Here is a 22850-nt window from a genome sequence, read left to right as displayed (position 1 = left end):
TTCCTGAACCCTTCTCCATACACCAACCACATTACCAACCTCCCCTTCCCATAGAGAAAAGACAATTTGCTTCCTAATGCCCAGATCACTCTAATAAGAACATTGCAAAAACTGACAACTAAGGCAAGTGGCCACCTACTAGTTCTCATACACTGGACTCTCTAGCAGTAATGAATTTCTGTGATTATTTCCTTGCTACTAATAAAATACTAGCTGGAAAAGTGGTCAAGTGACGAGCCACCAGGTTTTTATTTCTTCTTCAAGCATTTAATAGCCAACTATAGGGCCCTGGGCATTTACTGAAAGGCAATTTCAGTTATGTTAGTAAATTGCTATTTAGGACAACAGATCAACAAAATAACTTAAATTATTAGATCTGTAATTTAGGAATTTACAGAGTAAGGACAAAAAATACTTTTTCATTTTATATATTCAAAGCGATTGATCCATGATTTTTGGATACATAATAGCTGTATGTATTTATGAGATACATGTAATATTTTGTTCCATGCACAGAAATTGTGATGATAAAGTCAGAGTATTTGGAGTGTCTGTCATCTGGAGTATACATCATTTCTATGTGTTGGGAACATTTCAAGTTCTCTCTTCTAGCTGTTTTGAAATATACATTTTTGTTAACTGTAGTCACCCTACTGTGCTACTGAATATTGACACTTATTCCTTCTACCTAAAAGTATGTTTGCACTCATTACCCAACTTCTCTTCGTCTCAGTCCCCCATGCACACACCCTTCCCAGTCTCTGGTAACCATTATTCTACTCTCTACCTCCATGAGGTCAATTTTTCAGCTCCCATATATGAGTGAGAACATGCAATATTTGTCTTTCCATGCCTGGCATATTTCTCTTAACATAATGACTCCAGTTCCATCCATGTTGCTGTAAATGACATAATTTCATTTTTTTTATTGCCAAATATTAGGTTGGTGCAAAAGGAATTGCAGTTTTTGCAATGATAATAGTATTCCATTGTGTAAATACACGACTTTTTTGCTGTTTTTCCTCCGTGAATCTAGAGCAATATTTATTCGCTAATACATTTTGTTTGTGTTCTCTGATTTCACATCCTCTTTTCATCTTGCTAGATTTTCATGTAGCTAAATCAGAAATGTGTCGTTTTCTGCCTAAAAAAATACAATAATATTCTTTCTTATAAATTACATTCTCTGATTTTCTCATCAGCCTGCTTCAAGAAAATCCGTGTGTTCAAAATACTTACTCTCAGTTTGCCCCATACCAAATGGTTGTTTAATCCAAATGTTTGACCAACAAACTAAGCAATTCCTTCTGAAGAAAGGATGGCTGGACAGCCGAAGCCAGTGGGTAGTGGAGGAGAAGACCACACATCCTGAGCTCCCCAATCTAGTGTGAGGGGAGGACAGCTGATAGCTGGATAGGCAGCATTCCCAAACATTGCTAGTCCCAAACCATTATCAGAGTAACACTGGCCTCATAGAATGAGTTAGGGATAATTCCCTCCTCTTCAGTCTTCGGACAGTATTTTTGAGGACAGCTCTTGTTGGTTCTTTGTTAGAATTCAACATTGAAACCATTCAGTTGTGGACTTGGCTCTGTTGGGAGACTTTTTATTACTGATTCAATCTCACTGCCATTATTGGTTCATTCAGGCTTTTTATTTCTTGCTGATTCAATCTTGGTAGGTTGTGTCCAGAATTTTAGACATTTTCTCTAGATTTTCTAGTTTGTTAGTGCATTGTTTTTCATAATAGTCTTTAATTATGTTTTTATTTTTGTTGTGTCAATTGTAATGTCTTTTTTCTATTTCTCTCTTTTTTTTTTATTTGGGTCTTCTTTATTTCTTGGCTTGTCTAGCTAACAGTTTATTGATTGTATCTTTAAACAAAACCAACTTTTCATTTTGTTGATCCTTTGTATTTTTTTAAGTCTCTATTTCATTTAGTTCTACTCTAATTTTTATTATGTATTTCCTTCTATTAATTGGGAGCTTGGATTGTTCTTGTTTTTCTAGTTCCTTGAGGTGGGTTAGACTGTTTATTGAAATCTTTCTACTTTTTGACATAGGTGTTTATTGCTATAAATTTTCCCCTTAGTTTTGCTTCCATAGTTTTGGTATGCTACATTTTGACTTGCATTTGTTTCAAGATATTTCTTGATTTCTTCCTTGAATCAATGATCATTCAAGAGCATGTTGGTTAATTTTGATGTATTGCTGCAGTTTTTAAAGTGTCTTGTTTATGATTTCTAGTTTTATTCCATTTTGATCTGAGAAGATACTTGATATAATTTTGATTTTTAAAAGTTTGTTGAGGCCGGGCGCGGTGGCTCAAGCCTGTAATCCCAGCACTTTGGGAGACCAAGATGGGCGGATCACGAGGTCAGGAGATCGAGACCATCCTGGCTAACACGGTGAAACCCCGTCTCTACTAAAAATACAAAAACTAGCTGGTCTAGGTGGCGGGCGCCTGTAGTCCCAGCTACTCGGGAGGCTGAGGCAGGAGAATGGCGTAAACCCGGGAGGTGGAGCTTGCAGTGAGCTGAGATCTGGCCACTGCACTCCAGTCTGGGTGACAGAGCGAGACTCCACCTCAAAAAAAAAAAAAAAAAAAAGTTTGTTGAGGCTTGTTTTGTTTCCTAACATATGGTCTATCCTGGGAAACGTTCCATATACTGATGGGAAGAAGGTATATTCTGTAGCTGCTGAATGAAATGTTCTCTAGATGTCTGTTAGGTCCATTTGGTCAAGTGTGCAATTTAAATCCTTTTAATTTTTTTAATAGTTATCTGTCTAGATGATTTGTCTCATGCTGAGTATAAGGTGTTGAAGTTCCCAAGTATTATTGTATTGGAGTCTCTCTCTCCCTTTAAATCTAATAATATTTGCTTTCTATATGTAGGTGTTCTAGTGTTAGGTGCATATGTGTTTAGAATTTTTATATTCACTTGCTGAGTTGATCCTTTTTCATCATATAATGACCTTTTTTGCTTCTATTTACTGTTTTTGACTTAAAGTCTGTGTTTTCTCATACAAGTTTAGCTATTTCTGTTTGTGGTTGCCATTTACATGGAATATCCTTTTTCACCTCTGCTTTCAGTCTGTGTCACCTGTAAGGTGAGATGAATTTCTTGTGGATGGAAGAGAGTTGGCTCATTTTTTTTTTTTTTTTTTGTCTTTTCAGCCAGTCTCTATCTTTTAAGTGGAAGGTTTAACCTATTTACATTCAAAGTTTTTGTTCATATATGAAAGCTTATTCCTTTCATCTTGTTCATTGGTTTCTAGTTATTTTGAAATATCTTTTGATTCTTTCTTTCTCTCCTATTGTTTATTACAGAAAACCTTCAGTAGTGGTAACATTGGAGGCTTCTTTTTTTTTCCTTATTTGTGTGTTTGCTCTACCAGTGGGTTTTATGCTTTCACGTGGTTTTTATGATGGCAGATATCATCCTAGCACTTCCAGGAGTAGGACTCCCTTTAGCATTTCTTATACGACCAGGCTAATGGTAATGAATTCCTTCCACTTTCATTTGTCTGGGAAAGAGTTTATTTTTCCTTCATTTATGAATGACAGCTTTTCTGGGTATATGATCCTTGGGTGGCATTTATTTTTTTCTTTCAGCACTTTCAATATATCATCTCATTCTTCCTGGCTTGCAAGGTTTCTGCTGAGAGATTCACTGTTAGTCTGATAGGGGTTCCCTTAGAAGTGACTAGATGTTTTTCTCTTGCTGATTTTAGAATTCTCTCTTTGTCTTCGACTTTTGACAGTTTGACTGTAATGTGCTGTGGAGAAGACCTTTAGGCATTGTATTTATATGGAAATTTCTAAGTTTCCTGTATCTGAGTGTATAAACCTCTTGCTAGATTTTGAAAGTTTTCAGCTATTATTTTGTTACATAGGTTTTCTATCCCTTTTGTTTCCTCTTCACCTTCTATTCACCCAAATTTCAAAACTTCACCCGAAATTCAAACATTTGGTCACCTGATGGTGTCCCTTATGCCACGTAGACTTTGTTCATTCTTTTGAATTTTTTAAAATTATTTTTGTCTGGCTGGGTTATTTCAAAAGACTGCTCTTAAAGCTCTGAAATTCTTTCTTCTCTTTCACCTAATATATTGTTGAAGCTTTCAAATGTATTTTTTATTTCATTTAAGGAATTATTCAATTTCACAATTTCTGTTTGGTCCTTTTCTGTGATATCTATCTTTTTGGTAAATTTCTCATTCATATCCTCATTGTTTTTCTGATTTCTTTGTGTTCTGTTGCATTTCACTGAGTTTCTTTAATATCAATATTTTGAATTCTTTTTTCAAGGATTTCATAAATTTATTTTTGATTAGAATATGCTGCCAGAAAATTCTTGTGTTTCTTTTGAAGTGGCCTTGCTTTTCCATGTTTCTTTTGTCCTTACATTGACATCTGTGTATCTGGTGTAAACATTTCTTCTTCCAGTTTTTTGAATTTGTTTTCTTAAGGAAAGACTCTGTCTTAAAGATGAATCTATGGTTTAGGCTGGGTAGGACACTTTGGCTTTGATTCTGGATGCTTGCAGTAGTGTAATCACTATATGATGTATTTGCCTGTAAATAGTGTCGGTAGTGTCTGTGATTTCCTCGGTGATTTATGGTACAGTGGAGGCTGTGATGAGGATTTTCTGGGGACAGGGACAACCAGTGGGCCTGTCCTCAAACCCCAGTGGTGGCCAGTGACAGGCCAAACATGCCTTTCCTTGGGCCCCAGGTCAACATAGCTATGTTAGCAGGCTCAGACAGGCCATTCTTGGGCCTCTAGGTGGTTTGCCCAGGTGCTGGTAGTGGCAATGATGGGCCAGGTTGGTGGGTAGGTTATCAGACCTCTGGGCAGCAGGCATGGAATGGGTGATGGCAGTAGCAATAGTGAGACCATCATCTAGCTCTGAAGTGGTTTGCATTGTCTGTTGGCATTGGCTACAATGGGCTGGGAGGGCTGGTCTCCAGCCCTACCTGTGGTTTCCCAATAGGGTGATTGCATTGTTGTTGGCATTGGCTAGAATGAGCTGGGCAGGCCTGAACTCAGGACCACAGAAGGAGTACCCTGGTGCTGATGGTGGTCAATTCAGGTAGGTGGTTTCTAGGCCCTTGGGTGGCATGCCTGGACATAGAGTGGGAGACAGAGCCAGGGCTGGTGGACCTGTCCTCAGGCCGCCTGGTAGTATGAGCAGGTGCCAGCTGTAGTAGACAGGGGTGGAGTGATCCACATGTCCCCAGAGAAATGTTTGAGAGGAGGCAGCAGCTGCAACCATGCTACTGGGGAAGGCAAGGTTGCTTTCAGTGGCAGCAGTTGTTTACTTGTGTTTAGGGAACACGCATTTTGTTCAAACTTGACCCTGGGAACAGCAGTCACCTGCAGTGACAGCAGCTGTGGGGAGGAAAGTTTGTTCATGGGGCACTTTAAAATGCATGGCAGCTTTGTTGCTGGGGATAGTGGGGTCATAGCCAATGGCTCGCACTTGATTATTGGCTGCAACTAACTACCAGCCATGACATTCATTGGCTACAGGTGAGGAATGTCAACAGGACACCAGGGATGTGGTGATGCACGTACTCCTGGGCCTCCCAGGCAGGATGATAGGGGCTGGGCTCTCAATATGGTGACTTGCTGTAGCTGCCTCGGGCTTGGGGGCAGAGGGTGTGACTCAACTTGAGCTCTCTCTGGAGCAATGCCTTCACTTGGTCTCCTTACAGCTTTCTATGTTAGTCTTGCAGCCCACTAGGTTCTAGGGACTCTCCTGTGTCTAGGATTGCATGAGTTCATGGGGGGAATCTAGACTGTTGGGGATCACTCACTTACCCTTTTCCTGCTTTGAGGAGCCTCTCCTGGTTCTCAGCCAATGCTAGCCAAGCAGGCAGCCTCACTTCCCCCTCCTTTCTTGTTTTGGTTGTGTCCTGCCACTTCTCTGTTGAATTCTAATGTTCTTTCATAAATGATCTATCCAACATGTGATCATCTATTCCCTGTTTTAGTTCTCCTCTGTGTAAGAGGCGAGTAGCAGATGCCTCTAGTCAGCCACCTTGCAGCCCCTCTTCAGTGCAGTTAATACATGATTTTTTTCTACTTTTGGATTGGACTAGATAAGGCCCAGGCTAAGAACTCCATACAGCCCAGTTTGTAGTATGATCCAGACACAGAGATGCACTGTTCAGATGCTCCTTCAAAAAAGGACTCACTGCCTAGCTGAGAGGGATGTGGTCAGCTGATGCCTCCAGCTGTTAGATCCTTCAGGATCTGTCTCAGTTTTCAAACCAAGGTTATGCTCTTCTCTCAGTGATCTCCAGGCAGTGACTGAGCAGAGTGATGGTACAAGGGCCCGGTCATCATCATGCCCTACAGGACTTCTCCATCAGGTCATCTTTACTTCAGAACTCTCCTTTGAGCTGGTAAAGGATTTCAGATCTGCACTGGAATCTGTCAGCTTCCTATGCCCAATCCTGCATCTTACTTTTTTCTTTAATTGGTTTTACTTCCAATAAAACTCTTGCAATCCTAACTCCATCTCAGCATCTGTTTCCTAGACAACCCAACTTGCACAATATCCTTGGAGTAATGCAAAAATGAATTTCACAGAGCTCTTTTTGTAAAGATGCTGATATATGAGGTCTCAAATTTCATGGAAATGACATAAGGAAGGCAACAGCTTGGGAAGAAAACATGAGAAATAGCACTTAGATTGGGTTTATTCTAGAAGGAAAGACACCTCATCTAACTTTCTGGTAGTCTTCTACAAACGCTATTCCTCTGGACTGTGCATTTGATACATATCGAGCGGCCTTGTTTTCAAGGTTAGAGTCCCTATAAAATAGATGATGTTTGGAGGCAAATCCCTCTGGGTACTGAGCACTCTTTCCACTTGATGTCTGATTGCCATCTCCAACAGATTATATTTTGGGATGAATTATTAATCTTTAGCACATAAGTACTCTTTCTTATTTTCTTACTATCTTTAGAAATCAGTGTAATGCCTAAAAAGCCCAGTGTAGAATCAAAATTTTAGTTGCTTATTTTTTCCTTTTGCTCCTTTATGTCCAACTAATCACTGAATTGTGTTAATGTTTCTTTGAAATCTTCTGCCTTTTGCTTGTCATAAGATCCCCAAAAGATCTGTCTTTTGGCCAAACTCCATGGCAGAGATAGGCTAGTTGTACACCAACTTGGTTTTCTTTTTCTCCTGTGCAAAATAACCAGCTGGCATCTTATAAACACACAGAGGCATGAATTTTAAATAGAATTTGTGAGGAGATATTGTTTCTGCATGTTGGAGTTCCTGTAAATTACATTTACAACTCTTTATTGGTATCATAATGTTGATGGAGCAATAGATCTCCTAGGAATATGTGCACTGACCATTGAACTATCCCCTTAGCTAACATTTTGGATGCATTTTAAGCTTCTTAGCTTAGCACATAAATCCCATAATAATTTATCCTCTGTTTCCCACCATCATCACTCCTGAAACACAGCCTCACAGACTATTTACTCTAGCCATTACCAATTATAATGCTTCATGCTTCATATATGTTGTCTTTTCAAGAATCCTTTTTATTTGCCTTCTACTTAAAGACAACTTCTACAAGCCTTGAAACCTCAGCTTAAGCATTACTTCCTGTGTAAACTCTTTTCTGGTCTCCTAATTTGACTCTTTTCCCCTAATGCATTGATTTCCATTGGATCTCTTTTATACTTTTATCACAACACTGACTATACTGTTCCCTAAATGTTTGCTCCTTTAGAACGATAATCCTGTATCATTTGACTTCATATATAAATGTGCTCAAAAAGTGTTGAATGAATATGGTGAGTTTTCCACTTTGATATCTTCATGCTCTCTTTTACCTCAGGGCCTCAAATTAGCTATCAGAACAGATGGCTTATAAGAACTGGCCTTAAGTATGCTAAAAAGTAGGTTTAATTGTGGTCGTGGACATGCTTCTTTCTCAGGGGTTCCATTTCTGAAGTGGAAATTAATTTGATGCTTCTCTAGAGTGATGTTCAGATTAATGTTATGCCATTTGTAAAGGCCTCTAGGACTCTCAGATGAAGGACATTTGATATTAGCCTCATTGTTACTCAAAGCTGTTGTAGGGTTCATCTATTTGCTACTCAGCAAGACATTTGACATTCTCATAATACAGCACATCCCAGGATTAATTAAGAGATTTCTGGAAGTCGCAGGAATACACCTACTTTGACATCAATGTGCTGTGAATGTTGATCTTAGTAGTCTTACTTTGAATAGCTATAGGGTATTTAAATAATAACCTAACTTACAATTAAGACTGCTTAGTCCCTGTAAGGATTCTGAGTGGAATTTAGCAATGGATAATGAATATATTCTCCAGAGTCTTACACTGAATTTAAAAGAAACCCAAATTTCTAAGCTTTAGTCACTTAACTACAACATCTTTCTAAATAAGGATGGTAAGCTAAGACCATAGAAGAGAGAGCTCATGCATGCATGAGGACAGATGGTTACCAAAGTAAGGATCTAAAATTGAACTCTGCTGAAATCACATTGAAGCTCCCAGTGTACGAAGGGATGACCTTCCTTCAGTGGCTTTATGCAAGGGTCAAAATGTATTTGAACTCTGGGGCAGGAAAGCACTGTTCTATAGGAGTTCCAAGTGTTCATTATTTGTGAGGTCAGGAACGACGGGAGTATGTGGCAATCCAGACAGCTGCAGTCCCCACAGACCTAAAAGAAAACAGCCACCGGAGCAGTCATTTCTCTACAAAATGTCTCCTGCCCAGAAGCTATAGAAATAAACGGCTAGAGGTAGCTGTGCTTCCCTCTTACTAAACACTCAAAGATTCCATTTTTAACACAGGATGTCTATTATTAAGACAATCAACTAAGATGTCAATTCAAAAGCCACAAAGTTCTGCAACACACTGTACTGACTTCTCTCTTCTGTTGTGTGGGACCATGGCTTCTTTCCCTGTATATCGGGGACACTACTTCAGAAAAATTAAGTGAAAATACTGCTTTTTTATGGTAACTCTCCATTCAAGAACTTACTATAATCGTGTTATAAAAAGCCTGTAATCATATCATAGGCTGAATTTGAAATTTAAGACCCTCCACTATCTGGCTCTATCCTCTTTCTCAAATCAAGTTCTCATTACTCTCAATACAAATGCTATCCTTCAGGTAGGTAAGACTCTTCATTCTTGCTCCATGTTTCTTACCCACATTCCTTCAGGCAAAAATGCCCTGTCAGAAACATGAAAAAATGTTCATCATCACTGGCCATCAGATAAATGCAAATCAAAACCACAATGAGATAGCATCTCACACCAGTTACAATGGCAATCATTAAAAAGTCAGGAAACAACAGATGCTGGAGAGGATGTGGAGAAATAGGAACACTTTTACACTGTTGTTGGGACTGTAAACTAGTTCAACCATTGTGGAAGACAGTGTGGCGATTCCTCAAGGACCTAGAACTAGAAATACCATTTGACCCAGCCGTCCTATTACTGAGTATATACCCAAAGGATTATAAATCATGCTACTATAAAGACACAGGCACACATATGTTTATTGTGGCACTATTCACAATAGCAAAGACTCGGAACCAACCCACATGTCCAACAATGATAGACTGGATTAAGAAAATGTGGCACCTATACACCATGGAATACTATGCAGCCATAAAAAAGGATGAGTTTGTGTCCTTTGTAGGGACATGGATGAAGCTGGAAATCATCATTCTCAGCAAACTGTCGCCAAGGACAGAAAACCAAACACCGCATGTTCTCACTCATAGGTGGGAATTGAACAATGAGAACACTTGGACACAGGATGGGGAACATCACACACCAGGGCCTGTCATGAGGTAGGGGGATGGGGGAAGGATAGCATTAGGACATATACCTAATGTAAATGATGAGTTAATGGGTGCAGCACACCAACATGGCAGATCTATACATATGTAACAAACCTGCATGTTGTGTGCATGTACCCTAGAACTTAAAGTATAATAATAAAAAATTTTTAAAATATCCCCATCAGTCCTCTCTGCTCATCTTTTTGACATTTGATAGTGAAGCCCAATCCTTCCTCTGCTCAAATTAGTCAGTGATCTCTTTAAATTTAATTTATACTGATCCCTAAACCTCATAATTTAGCAACCGATTACATGCTAGTACATGTGATTCTCTAATCTGTGTATTTTAATCTCATCTCCTAAGTTACATCTGAAAGAACACTGTGGCAAGATCTGTATTATGTACTTTGAGGCTGCATCCCATTTTTTTCTTTTGTGCTTTTTTTAAATTGAAGTGAAATTTGCGTGTAATTCACCCTTTTCAGTGTATATTTCTATGAGTTCTGAGAAATGTATGCAGTTGTACAATCACCACTACATTAAGGGATAGAACATTTCTTTTTTTTTTTTTTTTTTTTTTGAGACGGAGTCTCGCTCTGCTGCCCAGGCTGGAGTGCAGTGGCCGGATCTCAGCTCACTGCAAGCTCCGCCTCCCGGGTTCACGCCATTCTCCTGCCTCAGCCTCTCGAGTAGCTGGGACTACAGGCGCCCGCCACGTCGCCCGGCTAGTTTTTTGTATTTTTAGTAGAGACGGGGTTTCACCATGTTAGCCAGGATGGTCTCGATCTCCTGACCTCGTGATCCGCCCGTCTTGGCCTCCCAAAGTGCTGGGATTACAGGCTTGAGCCACCGCGCCCGGCCGGGATAGAACATTTCTATCACCCTAAATATTTTCCTTGTAACTTTTTGTAGTCAAACCCCTCCCACCTGTGTCTGATAACCTGATCCATTTCCTGCCTCTACAGTTTTCCCTCTATGAAACCATGCAGTATGTAGGCTTGTATGTCTAGATCCTTTTACTTAGCATAATGCATTTGTGATCATTCATGTTTTATGTGTCAGTAGTAATTCCTTTGTATTTTGGTGTAATAATTTATTGTATGGCTATACCTAGCATGTTTATATGTTTACCAGTTGGGGAACATTTGGGTAATTTCCCATATGGGACCATACAGCCACTGTAAACATTCTCGTACAGATTTTTGATTGAACATATGTTTTCATATGTTCCCAGGATAAATGCCTGGGAGTGGGATTGCTGGGTTGTATAGTAAGTGAATGTTTAAATTTATGAGAAACTGCCAAACTCTTTTCTATGGTGGTATAGCGTTTTGTTTTTAGACCAGCAATGAATGAAAGATCCAGTTGCTCAGCATCTTAGTCATTCTAATAGCTGTGTAGTGATATCATATAATGGTTTTAATTAGCATTTCCCTAATGACTAATGATATTGAGCATCTTTTAAGTGCTCCTTTATGTTCTATATTTTTTGGTTATTTCATAGTACTGGCAAAGTACTAAGAATGTATTAGATGCTTAATGAATATTTGCGGATCGTTAAATTGCAGAACACTAATACCACTCTCTTTTGTGTGCCATTTGCATCCCATTACTAGCTGTTACCATTTATTGAGCACCTACTGTGTGCCAAGCACTGTACTAGGTGCTTTTTACATGACATCTTATCAATGCACATAATAGCCCTATGAATGTGGTGGGTGGCATTGTTCTCATTTGATAACAGAAAGAGACAAACACTGCTGACTTGTGAATCTCCAAATCCTTCTCTTTCCTCGAGGAATTCTGGGTTTGCTTGTTCAGGTTCCGGAAGGTTTTTATGCTACTGCTAAGGATGAGTGAAGAGGTAAATTTAAATAATCCAAAACAGGATGAAATGATCCCATGATAAAGAGATAATCTAGAGATTAGTGGGACTATGGGGAAGAAAGGGAAAAGTACTTGGGAGAGGCAAGGGAAGTATAGTTGTGGAGGTGGAAGAGAGAGAAAGAGTTTTTTGTTTGTGTGTTTGTTTTTGTTTCAGTTTTTGTTCAAAAAAAAAGACAAAATAGGGAGGAAGAATTGTGAAGAAGACTGAGGATTTAGAGGGATAAAGAGAGTGTTTACTATGCTAATTATGAAATATTCTCTTTTTAGAGTTTTTTTGAGTGAATAAGGTAAAAACAAAATAAGGTTTTTAGGGAAAAGGAATTGGATTTTTTTGTATTGATATTAATAGAAGCCATAGAGCTTATTAATATTTCAACAGCTCTACACACACTTACTTGTGAATGTGTGTACACATGTGTATGTATATGTAGTTTTATGCAGTTTATTAAATGTGTAGCTATGTGTAACCACTAATCAAGATATTTACCTGTACCGTTATCAGAAGACTCCATTGTGCTACTCATTTACAGCGGAATCTGCCACCCTCATCCCTTACCCCTGGCAACCATTAATTGTTTTCTCCATGTCTATAATGATGTTATTTCACAAATGCTATATTTATAAAAGTATGAAGTCTGTATTCATTTAAGATTTTTTTCACCCAGCGAATTTTTTTGAGGTTCATACAAGATGTTGTATGTATCCAGTTCTTCCTTTTTCTTCCTGAGTAGTATTCACTCATAGGCATCTACCACAGTTTAATTAATCGTTCACATATTAAAGAAGATTTGAGTAGTTTATGTTTTGGACTATTATTAATAAAACTGCTATAAACATTGGTTTATCAATTTCTGCATGAAAATAAGTCTTCCTTTATCTAGGATAAATGCCCACATGTATAATTCCTGGATCACACGGTAAGTCCATTTTTCTTTTTATTTTAAAAGAAACTGTCAAACTGTTTTCCAGAGTGACTGTACTATTTTTAGATTCCCATCAAGAATGTATGAGTGATCCCGCTTATCCGCATCCTTGCCCGCATTTGATGTTATCGCTATTTTTATCCTGGTCATTCTGATAGGTGTGTAGTAATATTTTGTTGTGGTTTCCATTTTAATTTCTCTGATGACTAACGATGCCAAGAGAGTTGTCATATGCTAATTTGCCGTCTGCATAGCCTCTTTGTATGAATTTTTCATATCTTTTGCGCATTTTCTAATCTTATGGTTTTTATAGTGTTCAAATTGAGAATTATTTATATGTTCTAGATACTAGTGCTTTGCGAGATAGGTGATTTGCAAATATTTTCTCCCAGTCTGCAATTTGTCTTCTCACCCTTAACAGGATCTTTTTTTTTTTTTTTTTGAGATGGAGTATTGCCCTGTCACCCAGGATGGAGTGCAGTGATGCGGTCTTGGCTCACTGCAAGCTCTGGGGCCTCCCGGATTCATGCCATTCTCCTGCCTCAGTCTCCCGAAGAGCTGGGACTATAGGCGCCCGCCACCACACCCAGCTAATTTTTGTATTTTTAGTAGAGACAGGGTTTCACCATGTTACCCAGGATGGTCTCGGTCTCCTGATCTCGTGATCCGCCCACCCCGGCCTCCCAAAGCGCTGGGATTACAGGCGTGAGCCACCGCACCCGGCCTAGGATCTTTTACAGAATATATTTTTTTTTATTTTGATGAGGTCCAGTTTATCAACTTTTCTTTGAATCAACTATGATTTTTGGTGTTAAGTCTAAGAACTCTTTTGTTGTCCTAGATCTTGAAGATTTTATCCCCCTTTTTTTCTAGACATTTTATAGTTTTATAAGCTGCACACTTTTTTAGTTGATTTTTGTACAAAGTGTGAGTTTTAGATCAAGGTTCATTTTTATTTAGTTACCTATTTGCCTATAAATTGTTGTATCATCATTTATTGAAGACTTTTCCTCCTCCATCAGATTGCTTTTGCTCTATTTAAGAAAACTAATTGGGTGTAATTAAGTTTTTATTTCTGTGAGATGCAACTTGTACTAACACTCGTCACAAGAGAGCCAGTTCTTACTCTGGTTAAATATGGATCAGGAAACTGAAACTCAGTTTAAGTAACATAATATAGCATGTATCTGCCTACTACTTGGCTGTCTTTTCTTTCAAAGTTTGTAACTGCCATGTTGAAGCTACCCTATTGTCTGGTGTGATACCCAAGGTTTGTTGTCTGGTGTGACAGATATCAAGGATGTGGACACACAGAGTGAGGTTAACAGTGAACCTTTCATAAGCAAATGAAAGACAATGGGTCTCTGTTATAGAGAGGGGTTCTGGAAAAATGGGTTGCCAGTCCGCAGTGACATGCAGGGAGCTTTATAGTTGAGCTGGTGGTGAGGCAGAGCCTGATCTACATAGGGCACAAAAAAACTGGTTAGGACTGAGTGTGCCATTTGCATAGGACGCAAATTTCTGGCAGCTCCAAACCTAATCTTTTATTATGCAGGCAGGTTCTCTGCTTGAGCTGAGCCATGTTGCCAATTTCTTTCTTTCTGTACACGTGCTACCCAAAAAGGGAAGATGGGGCTTCCATGGTGGACATGCCTGGCCCCCAGGTAGCCCTTTTCTGTTGGCGCAGCTACCGGCATCCCCCGAGCAAGCTTCCAGCTTCCTTGTCTATGTTTGCAACTCGGTTTTACAGGCTGCTGTTTGTCAGGAGAAGAATAATTTCTTGGGCTGTTTTTTGTTAGAAGGGAAGTTCTGCCGAGGACTCTGTTGCCCTCACTATCTGCCTAAATAATTTCTTTCTACCTTCTGTATCAGTATTGCTAGGGTCAAGAGTTGGACAGTGTGTTACACAATTTTTTTAGATGTCAAAGTAGTATTTATATGCTTTATGACCACAGCAAAACTGATCTGGTGCTGAGCTTGAAGTGAACTTTACATTGATACCTTTCCCTTCTCTAATAAGGCAAGTAGATTGGGAGCTACGTGCTTGGCAAATACACAAGGATCCTCTTGGTATGTTTCCAAAGTATTTTGACAACAATATCAGCAGAATTCTTGGAGCTTATCACCAAAATCTGGGTGAAATAGGCCTTTTTATTTCTAAAGAAAAAACAAGGAGAATCGATCACCTTTTCTTTAGGTCCTATGGTTGGTATTTAAAAGGCTGAGTATCTATGATTTAAATGAAATGTCATGTTTTTAAAACACTGAAGGCTGCAGTGACTACAGGCCTGGGGAGGTTCACTCTGATTTGCTGCACAACAGATCTGCAGAAGGCACACACTAGTCCCAGAGGTGCAGCATTGTAAGACTTAACACGGCCATCACTAATAATTAGGCCTGGGTGAAAAGCGGCAGAGCAATGCTCAATTTACCAGCCGTATCCTCACCTAATTTCATATATATTTTCTAATTTGACTTTGAGTTAGGTAATGTCCCATTTCATGGAAATGGAAACCAGATTCGGAGGAGGAAAATAGCAGAGTAAAATGGCAGATCTGTATCTGACTCCACAGCTAATGCTCCCCCTTGGGATTTTATTTCTTCCAATTTAGAATTTACAGTGAGTTATAGAACTTACACTGCAACTTAAGTTAGTATATCAAATCACAGAATGTTTTTCCTGGAAGTAACTCCAGGGTCTCACTGGAGAGTCTTACTGTTAAAATATGTTTTCATACTATTGATAAAAAAAAATTTTGAGTGGAATTTTAAGAAGCAAACAGCCACACATGGGAGTGGGGCACATGCTTGTAGTTTTCGCTGCTCAAGAGGCGGAGATGGGAGGGTTACTTGAGTCCAGGAGTTCATAGTGAGTTATGATGGTGCCCTGCACTCCAGCCTGGGCAACAGAGTGAAAACCCGTCTCAAATACATGAATACATAGCAATGTAAAGGTACCACAAATAGCCTAATTTCCTCTGTTTTTTTTTTCTGAATTCATATTTCTATAATAGCACCAATTATACTTTATTATATCTAATTGTACTCATGCCCCTTTTAACTAAATAACTCCTTGAAAGCAAGGGTAAATTTATAGTCGTCTTTGTAACCATATTGCTGATAGAGTATCTGGTGTATGAATGTAAATGTCAGCATGATTAATTGTAATTAAATGTGCCTAACCAGGTTAATATATTTATTTTACTTTGACCGTGGAAGAAAAGTTGTATTAGCCGTGGAATCCTGCCTCAAATACCTTTCATATATAGGTAGGGTAAAAAGCTACACAGAACATTACTAAACTTCAACTTTCATAGTCATTTGTATGAGCACATACCCCACAGGCAATTAATGTAACTGTAGCTATTTTTATACATGGAAACACTCTTAAGGGAAATGATCAGGTTCTTAATTAACTTGTGATGAAATTCATGATGTTGTTGGAAGATATGTATTCTGCCTGACTCTATAATATTATTTAATTGACTCTATAATTGACTCTATAATATTATTAATTTTTTAATATTTCCAGTTTTCACATAAGAATCACTAGTGCTTTTGAAAGTGAAACTCTTACAAAACAAAATATATTTCAGTCTTTAGAGAGTTAAATCATTAGACATAGCAAGCTCAAAAAGCAGGATTTGAGATCATTTTTGGTGAACCTGTTTTGCCGGCTCTTCTTGTATTCAAATGGCATTTTCTCAGTTTTCTATCCTGGGTACCATGCCAATGGATAGAGAATGATGAGGGTTGTTCACTGTTGGTTCCTATAAAAAGTAATTACTAAAAAACATACCACATAGCCATTTACAAATATGGATGCTAAGTTTATACTGCAGAGCAACACTTCCTGAGCCCAATGTAATAATGGCTTAATTTAATTATATACACATATGCTTGTAAACACATGTAAGTTTCCAATGCACAATAATAGTGCTCTATATCTCAAGAGCTTTAGTATTACTATTGCACTGAGACATAAACATTTTTTAATAACTTTTCTTTAAGGATTTTCAAAGAAAAAACAATCTATGAAAAACTGTAGCAGGGAGTTCTTATGACGAAAATAAGGAATAATGGACATAAAGAGATAATAATATTTTGGGATTGTCTTACAGCAAAATGTTATTAAAAGGGGTAAAGAAGTTGTTATTTCATCTTTGCAAACACTAACAGGTGCTCTTGCCTCCTTCATTGAACTTTTGGTTCTCCAAAGGAATTGCTGTGGTCACTTTGCTGCAGAGAAGCTGGGTACCTAAGAGCTGCCGAATGCCCCATCCACAGATCTCTACTCCAACTGCAAACAAGCCCAGGAAGGAATGTTTTTTTCTCTCTCTCTCACATTTGATACAACTGCTCAACCTACTTCTCTCTGGTAGACATAGCTCCAAAAACCAATGACTGATTGAACAAATTAAAGCAAACCCTGCCACTAGAACAAAAATTATTCTGATCTGGCTGGTATTTTTATTAATTATATTCTTACATAACAATTTGGCAGAATTTGAGTGAATCTGCCAGCTTCTGTACACACACCTCATTGTCTCTAAATGACTCATGTAACTACCAGTGGTCATAAATACAGTAATAACAACAGCAACCACAGGAGCGAATTAAAGTATTTTACACTGGTAAACAATGTAGCTGTTTGGCTGAAACTGTCACTTAAAATCTTAAATTATCTCTCTAGGGGTATGAAATTTCAACCCAACTAGGGAACTAAGTGTAAGCTATTTAACATTTGAATATTATTAAAACCAAGAGTAAAATACTTCACCAGGCTGTAATTTCCCAGCATTCCTCTTGCAGCTGTAATTTCCCAGCATTCCTCTTGCAGCTGTAATTTCCCAGCATTCCTCTTGCAGCCTCCCACACTGTGACTTTTGCCCGTCTCTTTTTTGCACTTCCATTACCTCCTCTGTAATTGAAACACCCACCTCTTTATATTTCCTTCAACAGGCAAGGTTTTATTTTCCATGTCCTTTACCACGACTGTAATTGAAGATTTCCTTCTTTCTATATTCCCATCATTCACATCAAAGTTAATATGTTCCCGCCTTCTAACACACCCACCTTGTACATTTTAATTAAGATAGACACCCCTGTGTTCTGTATGTTCATCACCTAATCGTCACTCATATTCTTCTGTTTCTCAGTTTTTTTCTTATACTCAATGACTATTTTCACTCTTCCCCGAGATTCACGTATTTTATAAATTCCAATTTTCCCAATGTGAAATGACATCTATGTTCCTTATGTCTAAACTGACCTGTAGGCTAATGAGACTCAATTTTATTCTAAGAAAAGAATAAAAGAGATGAAAAAGAGCATTCATGGTATACAAATTATGTACACATGCCCACTAGACATACCAACACTATTATGTCTGTGGGAGAGAAGTTGTTCTAAAAATAATTTCTCAAAAGCAAATAGCAGACTCTGAAGGTTAATGTAATGTGTACAGCATTTCTATTTCCTTTCTTTCTGTTGTGTTGAGGATCACCAAACAAGCTAATAGCCCTCAAGTGTGGCACGTTAAACAAAAAGAGGACATTTTGATTCATGGATGTGCTGTGTTACAAAGTTTATCCTTTCAAAAGTTTAATGCTGAGTGATATGGTTAGGCTTCGTGTTCCCGCACAAATCTCATCTTGAATTGTAATCCCCATAATCTCCACGTGTGAAGGAAGAGACCAGGTGGAGGTAATTGAATCATGGGGACAGTTTCCCCTATGCTGTTCTCATGATAGTGAGTGCATTCTCAGGAGATCTGATGGTTTTATAAGAGTCCCTCCCCACTTCGCTGGGCACTTCTCCTTCCTGCTGCTTTGTGAAGAAAGTACCTTGCTTTCCTTTCACCTTCTGCCATGATGAGGCCTCCCCAGCCATGCTGAACTGTGAGTCAGTTAAACCTCTTTCCTTTATAAATTATCAGTATCAGGCAGTTCTTTATAGCAGTATAAAAAAAAAAAAAAAGACTAATACCCTGGGTATCAGGGTCTTTATGGTTTTCATCAGGATACCAAATCCTGGCCCAGAGCCTGTGAGTTATAGTGTGACTTGATGGCTTGGTCATGATGACAAATCCCAGCAACTCCCAAATGTGTTGAATTTATTAACACATTAATTCAACAAGTATTTATGCAGTGCCTTGTCTATGCTCAGCATTCTGTGAGATACTGTCTGGTAAACAAAATATACCTAAGACATAGTGTCTTACCCGAAATAGAATCCTAGGGAGTTAGGTGGGTAGGCATACCTAATCCGTAATTGAGTTGGCACTAAGATCAGTGCTGGATTTTATGTTGTTGTCGTCGTTGTTATTGTTTGGGGTTTGGGCTTGGGTTTTGGATTTTCCTATATATTTCCACTTGAGTAGTAATGTTGTAGTATGTTTGTTTATTTGTCATGTTTATTTTTGGTTTTGGACTTGGTGACAAAATCAGAATGTATATGTTATGAGTTTGTAGTTTTCAATCACTTTTTAACCCTGTTAACTTTAGTCTCAAGTGAACAAAAAATTACTGAGACTTCTATCAATCTAAGCAATGTCAGGTTCAGAGAAAGGGTGGCGTTTGTGGTGTTTACCTTTCCACTCCCCTTTGCTCTGGTATCTGAGGCTTTCCTGTGTCCTCCAGGCTGACATTTAGTCCAATGGAAACAAGACTTATAAGGAGTATTACTCTTTTTCGTTCCATTAAAATTTACCTTAACGTTGTGCCATTTCTTCCAGCAGTTCCCTTTACATATTTCTGTCATCTAAAAATAAATCAGTTTCTTTAAAATTATACCCTCCTGGCTCCTTTGTCCCATTGAATCCCAGAGAAAAACAGGAAATCAAGTATGAAATTCAGATGTTAATTAAAATAAATTGCTCATAGTGCCCTATTAAATTGGCTGCATTTTGACAGGAACACTGGTTCAAGAGTTTCCTACTCTTAACTGCTGTAATCTATATACCTCCATCATTTCAAAGTGTCAATCAAGTTCAGAAACACAGACTTCTAAACTCATAGGTGATTGTTTACCAGCATTTCAGTTTATTACTAAACATTGGAAATTATACCAGACATCTTAGTCCCGGATGGGGCATACCCTTCTGATCAGCAAGTCTGTTCAGTTATCATCCAAAATGCCATACAGTTTAAGGAGAATGAAAACAAAGGTACCAAACCTTTAGAGGAATTGTCTTTCCCACTTTTAGCTGTTTCTATCTAAAGTACTGGAGCTAGCCCCAAACCATCAGTGTGCCCTTTCCTCGTGGACAATGTGGGAGAAATACAGACCAATCCCTTCTCTTTGTGGATTTCATGCAGTTCACCACTCTTCTAATTTTGTTTGTCAGTAACATGTTCCAATTTCTGAGATCACAATTAATCTTACATTAATTACATTTTAAATTAACCACAATATGCTCTTTCAGCAGCACTTAAAATGTCATCAGCAAGACATTGCATAAATCATTGTTGAGCGTGGTTTACTTGTGAGGAGATTTATGTAGCTGATAATTCCTTGAAAGGCACATGGATTTTTTAAAACTTTTATCAAAGTATGATATTTCTGGGATTTGACCACAGTTGCAGGAAGGGCTTAGTGTATTAGGCAGTTTGCACAGCCCTTCACCTAATTTTACCAACAAGAATATGAAGGGAAATGTATTTGCTTCTGTCATTATCCATTTTGTGTTTTGTCAGTTTCAATAACTTCTCTTCCAGATTTATGAAGTTTATATGGTACTGTTATGAGAGACCTATTCCAACTCTGCCTTTTAGTACCTCCAGACCCCTAATGACACTATTATGAGCTTTCTCAAATAATGTTATTGCTTAAACCTTTAAAGTCTCCTGAAGCTTGGAGCACTATTTGCAAATATGTAGTATATTAAATTGCAACACCTGCTACTGTGTAGTTGTGTCACAGGTCATTTCATCTCTCTGGGTATCAGTTTCCTCAAATGTCGAAATAAAGGAAAGCTAGAATCACTGTAAGATCTTCTACAAGTCTAAAATTCTGGTATTCTCTGAACAATGCTATAGATAGTTGACTTTTTCAGTTTCCTCATATCACACTGACTGACGTTGATTCTTATCTCAAAAAGTAAGATTTCTAGCTCTAGAGAGACCTTCAAGATTGTCAACTCTAACACCTTCATTTTGCAGATAAAGGAACCTTAGGGCTTGAGAAATGAAGTAACTTCTCAAACTTTCCACAGTCAGTAAGTGGCTGGCACTGAATGTCAACTCTCCTGCTACTGATCAGGTTCTCTCTCCTCTACTCCATGAAAGAAAAAATCTTGCATTTTTATTGAAGTTGAAGATATTTCAAAGTAAACCTGATCACTGAAATTCAACTATGAACAGATATGTCAGAATATTACAGTCAGAAAACAGGCAAAGGGAAATGAAAACTGACATGTGTCGTAGGACCCAGACAGCCAAATTAACATTGATTCAAAGGGCCAGAACTGCAATGAAATAAGGACAGGGCTAAAGAAATTCAGAGGTTTGGGGAAAGGAAAAAATTTAATAAAAATGGAAATAAGACCCAGACAAGCACAGCTATGCTTTTGTCACTGACACTCAGTACTGTTAAGTTCATCTTCACTGGGACACTGGTAAGGAAAGGGGTGTGATCTCTTTGCAGACTCGTAGACTTTTTCACCCTGTAATGATAGACTTGGTCTTTTTCTTTAGAACTCTAATTTCAAAACTCTACTTAAACATGGAAAAAGATCAGTCTACATCTGTCCCTGTTTCTAATAGAAACCATGTTTCAACTATTGCCAGCTTTTCATATCACAAGCATTTTGGTCCAAATCACTTCACCTCATTCAGTCTTCACTACTCAGGAGTTCCTTTTAATGGACACACAATAATCATATATAGTTATTGGGTACAGTGTGATGTTTCAGTACACATATGCGTTGCCTAATGATTAAGTCAGGGTATTTAGCAAACCCATGACCTCAAATATTTATTATTTCTTTGGGGTAAACAAACACTTAGAATCCTCTCTTCTAGGAGTTCTTTCTATAGTTTCAAAGGCTTCTGCCACCTCCATAGAATGCTTTTTGGTTCTCTCTGTGATCTGCACAGTGCATTTTTTCTCATTTCATCTACTGCTTGTCCTATACTTTCATTTCTTCATAGCACTCCTGATGTATTTCAAAATCTTTAAAAGCATTACTGGTAATGATAATAATAATAATAATGAGGCTATAACATTTTCCATACCACAGCCTTAGAAATCATCTAGTATAAGGTTACAAGATGGTCAAATAGGAACAGCTCCAGTCTACAGCTCCCAGCATGAGTGACGCAGAAGACGGGTGATTTCTGCATACCTAACTGAGGTACTGGGTTCATCTCACTGGCGATTGTCAGACAGGTGCAGGACAGTGGGTACAGTCCACAGAGCATGAGCTGAAGCAGGGCAAGGCATCACCTCACATAGGAAGCACAAGGGATTGGGGAATTCCCATTCCTAGCCAAGGGAAGCTGTGACAGACAGCACCTGGAAAATCAGATCACTCCCACCCTAATACTGTGCTTTTCCAATGGTCTTAGCAAACGGCACACCAGGAGATTATATCCCGTGCCTGGCTCGGAGGGTCCCACGCCCACAGAGCCTCGCTCATTGCTAGCACAGCAGTCTGAGATCTAACTGCAAGGTGGCAGCAAGGATGGGGGAGGGGCGCCTGCCATTGCTGAGGCTTGAGTAGGTACACAAAGTGGCCAGGAAGCTCAAACTGGGTGGAGTCCAGTGCAGCTCAAGGAGGCCTGCCTGCCTCTGTAGACTTCACCTCTGGGGGCAGGGCATAGCTGAACAAAAGACAGCTAAAACTTCTTCAGACTTAGGGTCCCTGTCTGACAGCTTTGAAGAGAGTAGTGGTTCTCCCAGCATGGAGTTTGAGATCTGAGAATGGACAGACTGCTGCCTTAAGTGGGTCCGTGACCCTGGAGTAGCCTCACTGGCAGGCACCTCCCAGCAGGGGCCAGCTGACACCTCTTACAGCTGGGTGCCCCTCTGAGACGAAGCGTCCAGAGGAACGATCAGGCAGCAACATTTGCCATTCTGCAATATTTGCTGTTCTGCAGCCTCCGCTGGTGATACCCAGGCAAACAGGGTCTGGAGTGGACCTCGAGCAAACTCCAACAGACCTGCAGCTGAGGGTCC

General features: G+C 38.9%; 1 protein-coding gene across 1 annotated transcript in view; it reads left to right on the top strand.

Moving 5' to 3' along the window:
* The window catches only part of CNTNAP2 (contactin associated protein 2), a 2313133-nt gene that overhangs the window by 1582784 nt on the left and 707499 nt on the right, over positions 1-22850 (top strand). The window lies entirely within an intron of this gene.

This window comes from Trachypithecus francoisi, unplaced genomic scaffold (genome assembly GCF_009764315.1).
Source record: "Trachypithecus francoisi isolate TF-2019V2 unplaced genomic scaffold, Tfra_2.0 Lachesis_group4, whole genome shotgun sequence".
NCBI lineage: Eukaryota > Metazoa > Chordata > Mammalia > Primates > Cercopithecidae > Trachypithecus > Trachypithecus francoisi.
The sequence above is the reverse complement of the archived record's forward strand: the minus strand, read 5'-3'. Positions and strand labels throughout refer to the sequence as shown.